The sequence below is a fragment of the Macaca nemestrina genome, chromosome 7 (assembly GCF_043159975.1).
Source record: "Macaca nemestrina isolate mMacNem1 chromosome 7, mMacNem.hap1, whole genome shotgun sequence".
In the NCBI taxonomy this organism is placed as follows: domain Eukaryota; kingdom Metazoa; phylum Chordata; class Mammalia; order Primates; family Cercopithecidae; genus Macaca; species Macaca nemestrina.
In genome coordinates, this window is record NC_092131.1 from 123,733,483 (window position 1) to 123,745,971 (window position 12,489).

The following is a 12,489-nucleotide window of genomic DNA, read 5'->3' on the forward strand; positions in this document are numbered from 1 at the left end:
TTACAGGCATGCGCCACCATGCCTGGCTAATTTTTCTGTTTTTAATGGAGACCGGGTTTCATCATGTTGGCCAGGCTGGTCTTGAACTCCTGACCTCAAGTGATCCACCCATCTTGGCCTCCCAAAGTGCTGGGATTACAGGCGTGAACCACCGCGCCCAGCCTCTAACTATATTTTTACACTCATTAACCAACCATCCATCCTCCACCCTCCACTACCCTTCCAAGCATCTGGTAACCATCATTCTCCTCTCTACTTCCTTGAGATCAGTTTTTTAAACTGTCATGTAACAGTGAGAACATGCAATATTTGACTTTCTGTGGCTGGCACATTTCACTTAACGTTAAGTTTCCATCAGTAGATGAATGGATAAAGAAAATGTGCTACATATGCCCAATGGCATATTATTCAACCATAAAAAAGAATGAAATCCTCTCATTTGTAATAACATAGATGGAACTGGAGGACATTCTGTTAAGAGAAATAAGCCAGGCACAGAAAGACAAATACCGTATATATTTTAGAACCAGCTTGTATGTTTCTATGATTAAAACCTAGGATTTTGATTGGTGTCAGATTGAATCTGTAGACCTAATTTGGGAAGAATTGCCACATTAATAATGTTGAGTCTTCCAATCCGTTAACCTGATATATTCATTTATTTCAGTTTTGTTTGATTTGTCTTAGCAGTGTTTTTTTAATATAGCATTTTATAAGCATTTCTCATATTTTGTTAGATTCATAATTTGTTAAACTCAAGTATTTCATGTTTTTTAATGCTATTATCAATGGTATTTAACATTTTTACTTGTTGTTAGATATAGAAATAGAACAGATATTTGTATGTTGACTTTCTAATTTGTGATCTTGCTAAAATCACTCAAGAGTTATGGTATTTCTTTTGTAGGTTTCCTTAGGATTTTCTATGCATATAATCATGTCTTCTGCAAATAAAGACATTTTAACCTCTTTCTTTCCCATCTTTATGCTTTTCATTATTTTTCTGTTGTCTCATTACACTAGTTATGACCTCCATTGTAATGTTGAACAGAAGTGAACATCTTTGCCTGGTTCCCGATGTTAGGAGAAAATCATTTGGTTTTTCACTAAGTATGATGTTGGCTGTGTATATTTTACAGATGCCCTTTTTAAAATTAATGAAGTTCTTTTCTATTCTGCATTTCCCAAAGTTTTTGTTATGAATGAGTATTGAAATTTGTTAAATGCTTTTTTATCTTTATTTGTTGAAATGAAAATATTGATTTTCTCTTTGATTCTGTTAATATGGCTGATATGGTTTGACTCTGTGTCCCCACCCAAATCTCATGTCAAATTGTAATCCTCCAGTTTGTCAAACTGTAATGCTCCAACACTGTTGGAGGAGTGGCCTGGTAGGAGGTGAGTGGATCATGGGGACTGACTTCTCCACTTGCTGTTCTCGTGATAGTGAGTTCTCACGAGATCTGATTATTTAAAAGTGTGTAGCACTTCCTCCTTCTCTCTTGCTCTTCTGCTCTGCCATGTGAGGATGCGCCTGCTTCCTCTTCATCTTCTGCCGTGATTGTAAGTTTCCTGAGGCCTACCCAGCCATGCTTCCTGTACAGCATGTGGAACTGCAAGTCAATTAAACCTCTTTTCTTCATATATTACTCAGTCTCAGGTAGTTCTTTATAGCAATGCAAGAATGGACTAATACAATGGTTACATTAATTTGTTTGAGATGTAAAATCAACCTTGTGTTCTTTTTTATATATTGCTGAATTTGATTTGCTATTTCTAAGGATTTTTTTTTTTTTTGGTATCTGTGTTTATGAGGGATATTGATGTGTGGTTTAGGGTTCTTTTTTGAATTTTTTTTCTAGTTTTAGAATCAATCCAATACTGTTTATTATAACGTCAGTTTGGAAGTGTTTCCTTCTCTACTCTCTGGAAGAATTTATGTGGGATTGGTATTTTTCATTTACATGTTTGATAGAATTCACCAACAAATCTTTTGGGAGATAGAGTTTTCTTTCTTTTTCCTTTTTTTTGAGATGGAGTCTCGTTCTATCGCCCAGGCTGGAGTGCACTGGCGCAATCCTGGCTCATTGCAACCTCTGCCTCCCAGGTTCAAGTGATTCTCCTGCCTCAGCCTCCTGAATATCTGGGATTGCAGGTGCGCGCCACCACACCCAGCTAATTTTTGTATTTTTAGTAGAGACAGGGTTTCACCAAGTTGGTCAGGCTGGTCTCAAACTCCTGACCTGCTGATCTGCCTGCATTGGACTCCCAAAGTGCTGGGATTACAGGCGTGAGCCACTGCGCCTGGCCCGGAGTTTTCTTTGTGGGAAGGTTTTACAAATTCTAATTATTTGATAAATTTAATATTTCATTTTTTAATGTTATTATAAATGGTACTTGAATTTTTTAAATTTCTGCTTGTTGCTATAGAAATAAAATAGATATTTGTGTATTGACTTTCTATTCTGCAATCTTGCTAAAATTATTTAATAGTTGTAGTATTTGTTTCATAGATTTCAGATTACCTCTTAAGTCAGTGTTGGTAATCTGTGTCTTTTAAGGAATTTGTCCATTTTATCTTAGTTGTCAAACGTATTGGCATAAAATCATTTATAGTAGTCTTTTTTTTTTTTTAATGTCTGTAGATTCTTTAGTGATAGTCTCTCCTTTTATTCCTAATATTGGTGATTTTCTGTTTCTTCTCTTGTTCAGTCTACCTACAAGTTTACCAATTTCATTAATTTTCTCTCAAAGAACAGTTTTTGGTTGCATTGATTTTTCTCTATTTTTCAGGTATCTTTTTTTTTTTTAATTTCCCTTCTTTGTTATTTTGTTACTCTGTATTTACTTTGGCTTAATTTCCTCCTTTTTTCTAGCTTCCTGTGGTGTGAGGTTAGATAACTGAGTTTAGACCTTTTCTTCCCTAATAAAGGAATAGAAAACTATAAATTTCCTCAAAGCACCTTTTTAACGGCATTTTACAAACTTTTATATGTTGAGTTTTCATTTAGCTCAAAATATTTTCTAATTTCTCTCATAATTTCTTATTTTGTCCATAGATTATTTTAGAAATATAGTGCTTGATTTCTTTTTATTTATTTTTTTTTTTGAGACCGAGTTTCGCTCTTGTTGCCCAGGCTGGAGTGCAGTGGCATGATCTCGGCTCACCGCAACCTCCGCCTCCCGGGTTCAAGCAACTCTCCTACCTCATCCTCCCAAGTAGCTGGGATTACAGGCATGCGCCACCACACCGGCTAATTTTTTATTTTTAGTAGAGATGGGGTTTCTCCATGTTGGCCAGGCTGGTCTTGAACTCCTGACCTCAGGTGATCCGCCCATCTCAGACTCCCAAAGTGCTGGGGTTACAGGCGTGAGGCACCGTGCCTGGCCCCTACTTGATTTCTAAATATTTGGGAATTTTCTAGATATCTTTCACTTATTGAATTCTAATTCCATTGTGATAAGGCACTGTGTATAGTTTCAATTCTTTTAATTTGTAAGACTTATTTATCAATTGGTGCATAGTCTGTCTTGGCAAATGTTTCATGGGCATTGTAAAAATTTATATTTTGCTTTTGTCGATTGGAATATTTTATAGATTGCAATTCAGTTGAGAGTGCTGCTTAAGTCTTCTTTATCCTTGCTGCACTTTTGTCATCATATTTATTCTTTCAGTTAATGAGAGAATGTTGATGTCTCCAACTGTTATTGTTTGTTTCTCCCTTCAGTTCTGTCAGTTTTTGCTTTGTGTATTTTGTAGGTCTAGCATTGTGTGCATACACATTTAGAATTGTTCTGTCTTCTAATGAATTTACCCCTTGATCATTATGAAATGTCCCTCAGTATCTCTGATAATATATATCTTTTTTAATTTAGTATAATTGGTATAATTACAGCTCTTCCAGCTTTCTTAAGATTTCAGTTTGCATGGCATATCTTCTGTCCTTTTACTTCTTTTTTTTTTTTTTTCTTTTTTGAGACAGAATTTCGCTCTTGTTGACAGAGGCTGGAGTGCAATGGCGTGATCTCAGCTCACTACAACCTCCGCATCCCAGGTCAAGTGATTCTCGTGCCTCAGCCTCCCGAGTAGCTGGGATTACAGGCACCCGCCACCATGCCTGACTAATTATCCTTTTACTTTTAACTTATTTTCTTGTTTTTAGTGTGAGACTCTTACAGACGGCATATGTTTGGTTCTTACTTTTTTATGTCTTTTAATTGAAATATTTATATGATTTACATTTAATGTGTTGCTAATGTGATTGAGTTTAAATCTACCATCTTTCTATTTGTTTTCTATTAACCCTTCCTTTGAATTAAGTATGCTTTGGCATTCTATCTAACCTCCACTATTGGCTCAGTCATTTCCTTATTGGCTTTGTTCTACTTATTTTACTGATTCCTTTATAATTATATATGCCTCTTTAACTTATTATAATCTACCATTACATAATATTATACTATTTCTCATATAATTAAGACCTTTTCAACAGTATTCTTCCATTGTCTCACAGTCATTTTTTTTCTCTCTGACCGTTTTTGGTAAATTATATTGCTGTGTTTTCAAATTCACTACCTTCTTTTTCTTCTGTGTATAAACTACTGCTTTTCTATCTAGTGAAATATTCACTTCTCTATATATATTTTATCTCTAGAAGTTATTTTTTGGTTCTTTTTGAAAATCCTCTATTTCTCTCTCTACTATATTCCTTTTTTCATTTATGTCTTTGAATATAGGGCATAGTCATTACAGCCCTTTTAATGTCTTTGCCTGCCAATTCTATCATTTCTATCATTTCTGGGTTTCTTTCTATTGACTGATATTTTTCTGGTTATGGGCCACATTTCCCTGATTCTTACTATGTCCAGTAACTTTTTTATTAAATGATAAATATTTATGAATTTAAATACTTGAATCCTTAATCTCGTTGTGTATCTTTAAAGAATGTTGGACTTATTCCCGGAAAGCATTTTTGTTAAGTACAGATTAATTTGTTCAGTTCTAGGCTTAAACACTCCTTTCAGGCATATCTAGAGTAGCCTTTATACTAGGGCCCCTATCTCAGTGGTTTGGCCCTTCTGGGGTCCCTGCTGATTGCTTTGTATATTTGGGTTTCTCCCTTCTTGCTGAAGGGAGCTTGTTAAATTCTTGGTTCTGTGTCAGCTCTGAGAATCTTTGTATTGCAACTCTCTGGTAACATTTTTTCCTTAGATGTTCTTCTCTGGTCTCAAAAAAAAATTTTTGCCCTACTTCATGTAACGTTTTTATCAGCTAAATGCTCAGGAGAACCCTTATTCAGATTACTTTAGCTGTCTCCCTCTTCTCTGGAATTCTGCCCCATAAATTCTAGCCTTCTTGGCCTCCTTGCACTTTTTTCTATCTCTCCAAGTAAACAAGATTGCCAGGCTCTGTTTAAGTTCTTCCTCCTGGTACTGAAGTGGTAAATTTCTTTCTGGCTGAGAGCCTGAGTTGATGGTAGGACTCCCCTTATTTCTGTTTTCTTAGGGATCATAGTACTGCACTGCCTGTGTCTGAAAATAGTCCTTTCCAGTATTTTATGCTGTATTCTAATTATTTATGGTGAGAGGATTGTCCTGGCACTGCTTACTCCCTCATGGTCAGAAGCAGAAGTTGAATCATTCTAGAATAGGTTTTAATGCTAACACCTTTGCAGAATTCAGAAGCTCCCAGGAAATTGTTTCTTAACACTTATGCATTGATGTACTTTTTCTCAGTATTGTTATAAATGAACTGTGTCTGCTATGGGAACTATTATTTATTTTTCAAATCAGAGAGCCCATTACAAACTCTAAATCAGAAACTGATCAGAAGAAAAGGATATATCATACTTAATAAATTTTATGAATCAGGAAAATTGATTTCTTGAGAATATGAAAATTGTCTCTATTATGAGATACTAATTTTAAATATAAAATTATTAACATTGATTAGAAATATGAAGGAATAGCATTATCAGAGTGTAAGGACCAAAATAAATCATTTGATCTAGTCTTTTAAAATAGGAATTCTAAAATTTTAGAGAATAGCCATGTGGAATGTAGTTTGTGTTAGAAATTTGGCAAATGTTATCTGTAAAGGGCCAAATAATGTATATTTTGGACTTTGTAGGCATTTAGTTCCTGTAACAACTACTTAATTTTGCCTTTATGGTAAAAAATCAGTCGTAGACAATATATAAACAAATGAGCTGGCTGTGTTCTGATAAAATTTTATTTATGGACCATGAAATTTGAATTTCATCTAGTTTTTATGTCTCAAAATATTCTTCTTTTGATTTTTTTCAACTCTTTAAAAATGTAAAAATTATTTTTACCTAGCAAGCCATATATAAGCAGGTGGCAGGTTGGATTTGAACTATGGGTAAAGGCTTGACAACCCCTACTTTATGATTTAAAAATCTCCTCAGTAAGCTGTCAGATTCCTAGTAGACCATTGTATTTCCATTCTATATGATTTTTTTTTTTTTTACCTGAAACTATTCCCTACTATTAAGTTAAATAGCAAAGTAAATAAGATCACACAAATTTTAGCCTGTGGGGCTTTGAAAGATTATATAGTGTCAAAGGTTTGAAATAATTTATAGTGTCTGAGTTTCTTCAACCAATTGGGGAATTGAAGCTAGTGTCTAATTTATCTTACTACCAAGCCTGCACATTTTATATTTTTCAATCATGCAAAGCTAAATTCCTTCCTCCCTATTTTTGTTTTATTATGCTTATCTTATTAATGTTCCCAAATTAGTACATAGTTCTTTATCCTGAATTTAGTCATTTTTGGATGAAGTTGGCTGGTTACTCATGAACAGAAAGTCCCTTCACCTTATATTTAACTTAATGCTGTCCCCACCTACAAGATCCTGGATTTTTTTCCTCTTAGTTCACAATCTTGAGACTATAGCCTCTTTTCTGCATTACCTATGTTTCTATAATGTCTTTCACATAACCCTATTAGCCAGTTAGAATACAAAATACATTTCAAAGCATATTTTCTTTATTCTACCTGATATCCTTTAGCGTACTGGTCAGTCCCCTGTTAGAATGCTCAGAATTTGTTTTCTGATATCTATCTGAAGCAGGATTGAAATATATGCCCTACTGTTTTGTTTGGTGCTATATCCATAATGGTAATTCAAGTCCTACTTTAGAGGAATTATTATGCATTTCATAGTTTATACCATAAGTGTATTTTCTTTCCTTCCTCCTTAAGGTGTATAGTTGATGTTGTTCTTTACCAGTAGCCAAAATCCAGTACCATGAAAGTTCTGGAAGAAACTGCTTAGGTTTAATTTAGGTGAGTGCTGCTATTGCATCATAAATGGTTGGTGACATAGCAGCATGTGGCTGCATATTTGGGGAATACTTTTCTTGTTTGCATGTCTTCATGATGTTTTCCCAAAACATCGTAACACTGTCAAGAAATAAAACAGAAAGGCAACTTCTTTCTTTTCTAATGTAGGGAGAGAAGAACTTTTGTTTTCAAATATGAAATAAAAATAAAGATTGGTACTGGCAGAAGCTTTGAATAAATGGCAAGTCAGAACCCAAACACAATTTCCATTGTTAGTAAAATAAGTTAACAATTTAAAAAGGTTATTTCATTGTTGTTATTACACAGGAATAATTAGTAAATAGGTTTAAAATCAGGCCAATTTTTAAATTTTGGGCATGGTAATGGTATGATATTTAAGATATCTTCTCACAAATTGTTAATTAATTGTTTTGATAATTTAGAAACATTTTTTCTAAGAGCATTATATACTCCTACCTGTCTTATGACATGTGTGCCTTATATCTGGAAAATTCTACTCCTAAATCTTTACGTGTGTCTGGCTCATTTTATTCAATTTCAACTTGGCATCATCTCCTCAGAGAGTTTTAGTTTATATACTATCTAAAACAGCATCTTCACCTTCCCATTCTCTTTGTAACACTCAATTTTATTTTTTTTCAGAACATTGAATATCTCTGAAATCAGTTTATTATTTGTCCATCTATCTGTACTAGAAGGTAAACTCTATGAGAGCAGAGATCTTGAGTTTTTATTGTCTCTCTAGTACTTAGAACACTGCCTTTCACACAGCAGTTCCTAAGTATATAATTCATATGTGGTTGACTAGAAAGATGCATAAATAAAAGTATGTCAGCGGGCGTGGTGGCTCACACCTGTAATTCTAGTGCTTTGAAAGGCTGAGGCAGGAGGATAGCTTGAGCCCAGGAGTTCAGGACTAGCGTAGGCAATGTAGTGAGACCCAGTTTTTACAAAAAATGTAAAAATTAGCAGAGCATGGTGGCGTGTGACTGTAGTCTCAGCTACTCAAGAGGCTGATGCAGGAGGATTGCTTGAGCCTAGAAGGTCAAGGATGCAGTGAGCTATGATCATGCCACTGCACTCCAGCCTGGATGACAGAGTGAGACCCTGCCTCTTAAACAAACAAACAAACAAAATAATAAATACTTATTGCTGCTTACTTAGTTAGAAAATAAAAAATAAGAATAAAGAGAAAAAAATTTTAAAAAAGAACATATCCTCAATGACCTGTGAAATAATAAGCAGTCAAACTTATGTATATATTGGAATCCCCAAGAGGAAGAGAGAATATGGGACAGAACAATTTTTTTTAAGAAATAAGTGCTAAAAATTTCCCATATTGGCCAAAAACATAACTCTCAGAATGAAGGTCAATAAACTCCAAGTAGAATAAATACAAAGAAAATCAAATCTAGACATATAATAGTCATACTACTAACGTCCAAAGTTAGGCCACGCGTGGTGACTCACACCCGAAATGCTAGCACTTTGGGAGGCCAAGGCAGGTGGATCACCTGAGATCAGGAGTTTGAGACCAGCCTGGCCAACATGGTGAAACCCTATGTCTACTGAAAACACAAAAATTAGCCAGACGTGGTGGCTGGCGCCTATAATCCCAGCTACTCAGGAGGCTGAAGCAGGAGAATTGCTTCACCCCAGAGAGTGGATGTTGCAGTGAGCCAGTATCGTGCCACCTGAGCCTGGGCAAAAGAACAAAACTCCATCTCAAAAAAAATAGAAATAAAGTTCAAAGATAAAGAGAAAATCTTCAAAATAGCCAGAAAACAAAAGAAGCATTAAATACGGGATAGCAATAGTATTACTGACAGCTGACAGAAAAATCGAAGACAAAAAATTATGGAATGACATCAGTAGAGTTGTAAGGAAGAAGAAGAAAAGAAAAACTTTAAGTCAAAATGCAATATCCAATGAAAATATCATTCAAAAATGAAGGTAAAGTAAGACAATTTCAGATTTTAAAAACTTAGATATTTATTGTTAATAGACATACAGTATAAGAACTACTAAGAGTTTCTAAGGCTGAAAGGCAATGATACCAGATGGAAACTCAGTTCTACAGGAAGAAATGAATACCACCAAGAGTGATAAATACAAATGACTTTTCTTTTTTTTTTGCGCCTCTGTCACTTTCTTTAAAAAAAAAAAAACTGACTTTTTAAAACAAAAGTTGAATGGTATCATTATGAGGTTTTGTAATATATGTAGAGGTATAATATATGATCACACTAGCAAAAGAATATAATAAATGGAATTACAGTCATCCTTGGTGTGTCCTCAGGAGATTGGCTGCAGGACCACCTCCCATGCATACCAAAATTCACAGATGCTCAGGTTCTTAATGAAATGTAGTGTTTGCATATAATCTATATATATCCTCTTGTATATAGTATACAGTAACTCAGTTATTTTCCTTGTGTTTGGTGTTATAGTGAAACAAATTAGGGGTTGGGTCAGTTTTGAACATGCATAAAATGGATGCCCAAGAATCAGAAATAAGTAGACATGTATTTAATTTTGGGTGATATTTTTAAAAACCAAATTAAAAATCGTACTTGAGCCTAAACTAAAACTGCAAAGTGGCTAGTGAAGTATTTACATTTGGAGATCCCTGCTTTCAATATTTTAGAAAGGTTATACCAAAGTTGGACATTGTGGCCCTTAGAATCATATTTTTATAATGTTTGAGTTTAATGACTTGTCATTCAATTAATATTCATAAACTTCTAGTAGAATAAGTCTCTACAAAAACAATCAAATGAAGACTTAGAAAATCTCAAGTGCATCCGTGCTCTTTGGGTTCTTGTAAGTTACTGATACTTTGGTATGCCATGGGGAGGTCTTGAGTGTGTGAGATTCCATGCGTATCTCCACCTAAGTAAAGACGATATTTCTTAAATGAATTAGATGAATTATAACTGTTGAGTGAGGATGATATTAGGAATATCTGAGAAAAGATGTCCAGTACATTTGAAACGATATTACTCTCCAGTTTTGCTCTGTTGTTTTCTCTTGCAGTTAACATTGCTATCTTCAGAAACTAAGGAATGAGAGGCAAGGAAGAAAGGACATTCATCTTGGAAAGACCCAAAGCACCTTGAAATTTGGAAGGAATGTTATGCCAACTGCTAAAACCACCTTTGTCACCAGAATGAATGAAGTGTTTCAGATTTAAACGGTAAGCAGAATTCTCCTAACATGTTACATTTCCACCAAGAATTTTAGATGACTGGAAAGAATTTATTTTTAAGTTTAAATGTTTAACTTACATGCCAAACTATAGATAAAGCTTAAAATTTTATAACTTACTTAGCGTAATCAGACTTTGGTCCTTAATGTTTGCTCACAAGAGTTTTTTTCCCTAGTTATAAACTTAATTTAGAAATGTAAGATTATTTGAGAAAGAATATGGAAAATATTAGTATATTTAGAAGTCCATCTGATGCAGGGCAGGTGAGCCCCAAAGCAGAGCTTAACCCATAAGGGAACTTGGCTTCGTGAAGGCAAATTAAAGGGCAAGCCAGAGGTAGAAGAAAACAGCTTTGCTGAACAGGCAGTGTTACAGCTCCAATGGTATCACAGCTCTTTGACTGCTCCTGCAGAGCAGGAGTGCTTTGTAAGCAGACAGTAGCAGCTCAGGACAGTTTTGCAGTCATATTTATACCTTCTTTTAACTGCATGGAGATTAAGGGATGATTTATGCAGAAATTTCTAGGGAAAGGGTAGTAATCATTGGATCATTGCCATGGAAAGAGGCAGTAACGTCTGGGTGTTGCCATGGCAACAGTAAATTCACATGGCATGATTGAAGGCTGCTGTTCCCCCTGACATCACCATTTTAGCTAGTCCTCTATCTTGTCCAGTGTCTGAGCCCCACCTCTGGAGTCAAGTCCCGCCTCCTACCTCTCATCCTTCAACAATTACTTTTTCGTTTCATAGAAATAATCAAGTAACATAGGTAGTAGTTCCTATTCAATATACAAAGGGTTTTTTGGTGTTATTTTTTGAACTTTATTTCATGTTTTGTTTTCCTTACTTGACATCTAGTCTCTAGATATCTTATTTTAATACAATCTTTATTTACTCTTTTGCCTCTCTTTCTACCTTTTGAAAATCATCTTGAAAGAATTGGGAGTTATAAAATGCGCAAGAATCCAGAATAGTAAAGGAGAGGGAAATTTTAAAGGATTATAAGATTTTTTCTTCTTGTGAAATTGAAAATACTATTTGATTTCAAGTGGAGTAGAAAGCAATTATATTAAGGCTTAAGATTCTTTATCATTCTTAGATCCTCTTAGTCTTAGGCTAGAATTATGTCAATGCATGTTTTGTAAAGATTCAAATATTTCCAATTTTTAAATGAAATCCTAGTGAACAATTATAACTCTTACTCATTGGATTTCTGTTAATTTGATTTTGAGAGATAATCATTTGTTTGCTTGAGTCACTATGTCTTGATAGTGAATGGATATGATGGACCGAAACTAGTTTCTTGCTTTGAAATGCAGGAGATGTGAAAAGTCAATCAAATAGCATCATGTACTAGTTCTAATGATTCTAAGGAATGCAGAACCTGTTTCCTGTTGATAAGTATAAGGCAGGAGAAAGTATATAGCAAAGAATGAATATTCTAATTATTCTTCCCTGTACTAACATTAACCTTGATTAAAAATATCTTGGACGGGGCACGGTGGCTCACGCCTGTAATCCCAGCACTTTGGGAGGCCAAGGAGGGCAGATCACGAGGTCAGGAGATCGAGGCCATCCTGGCTAACACAGTGAAACCCCATCTCTACTAAAAATACAAAAAAATTAGCCAGGCATGGTGGCAGATAACTGTAGTCCCAGCTACTCGGGAGGCTGAGGCAGGAGAATAGCATGAACCCAGGAGGCGGAGCTTGCAGTGAGCTGAGATTGCTCCACTGCACTCCAGTCTGGGCAACAGAGTGAGATTCTGTCTTTAAAAAACAAAAAACAAACAAACAAACAAAACAAAAATTAGCCGAATGTGGTGGCGCGTGCCTGTAATCCCAGCTACTTGGGAGGCTGAGGCAGGAGAATCGCTTGAACCCAGGAAGCAGAGGTTGCAGTGAGCCAAGATCGTGCCACTGCACTCCAGCCTGGGTGACGGAGTGAGACTC

General features: G+C 35.2%; 1 protein-coding gene across 34 annotated transcripts in view; it reads left to right on the forward strand.

Annotated features, from left to right (window-relative positions):
- Positions 1-12,489, forward strand: part of LOC105491024 (pseudopodium enriched atypical kinase 1) — a 305,249-nt gene that overhangs the window by 158,163 nt on the left and 134,597 nt on the right. For 32 of the 34 annotated variants that reach the window (XR_011626306.1, XR_011626305.1, XM_011757117.2 and 29 more), the window contains one exon: positions 10,367-10,526. The gene's annotated coding sequence lies outside the window, so the exon portion shown is untranslated. Of the gene's footprint in view, positions 1-7,228; positions 7,313-7,972; positions 8,029-10,366; positions 10,527-12,489 lie in introns of those variants that run through there. The other 2 variants (XM_011757110.3, XM_011757111.2) reach the window with 2 other exon arrangements.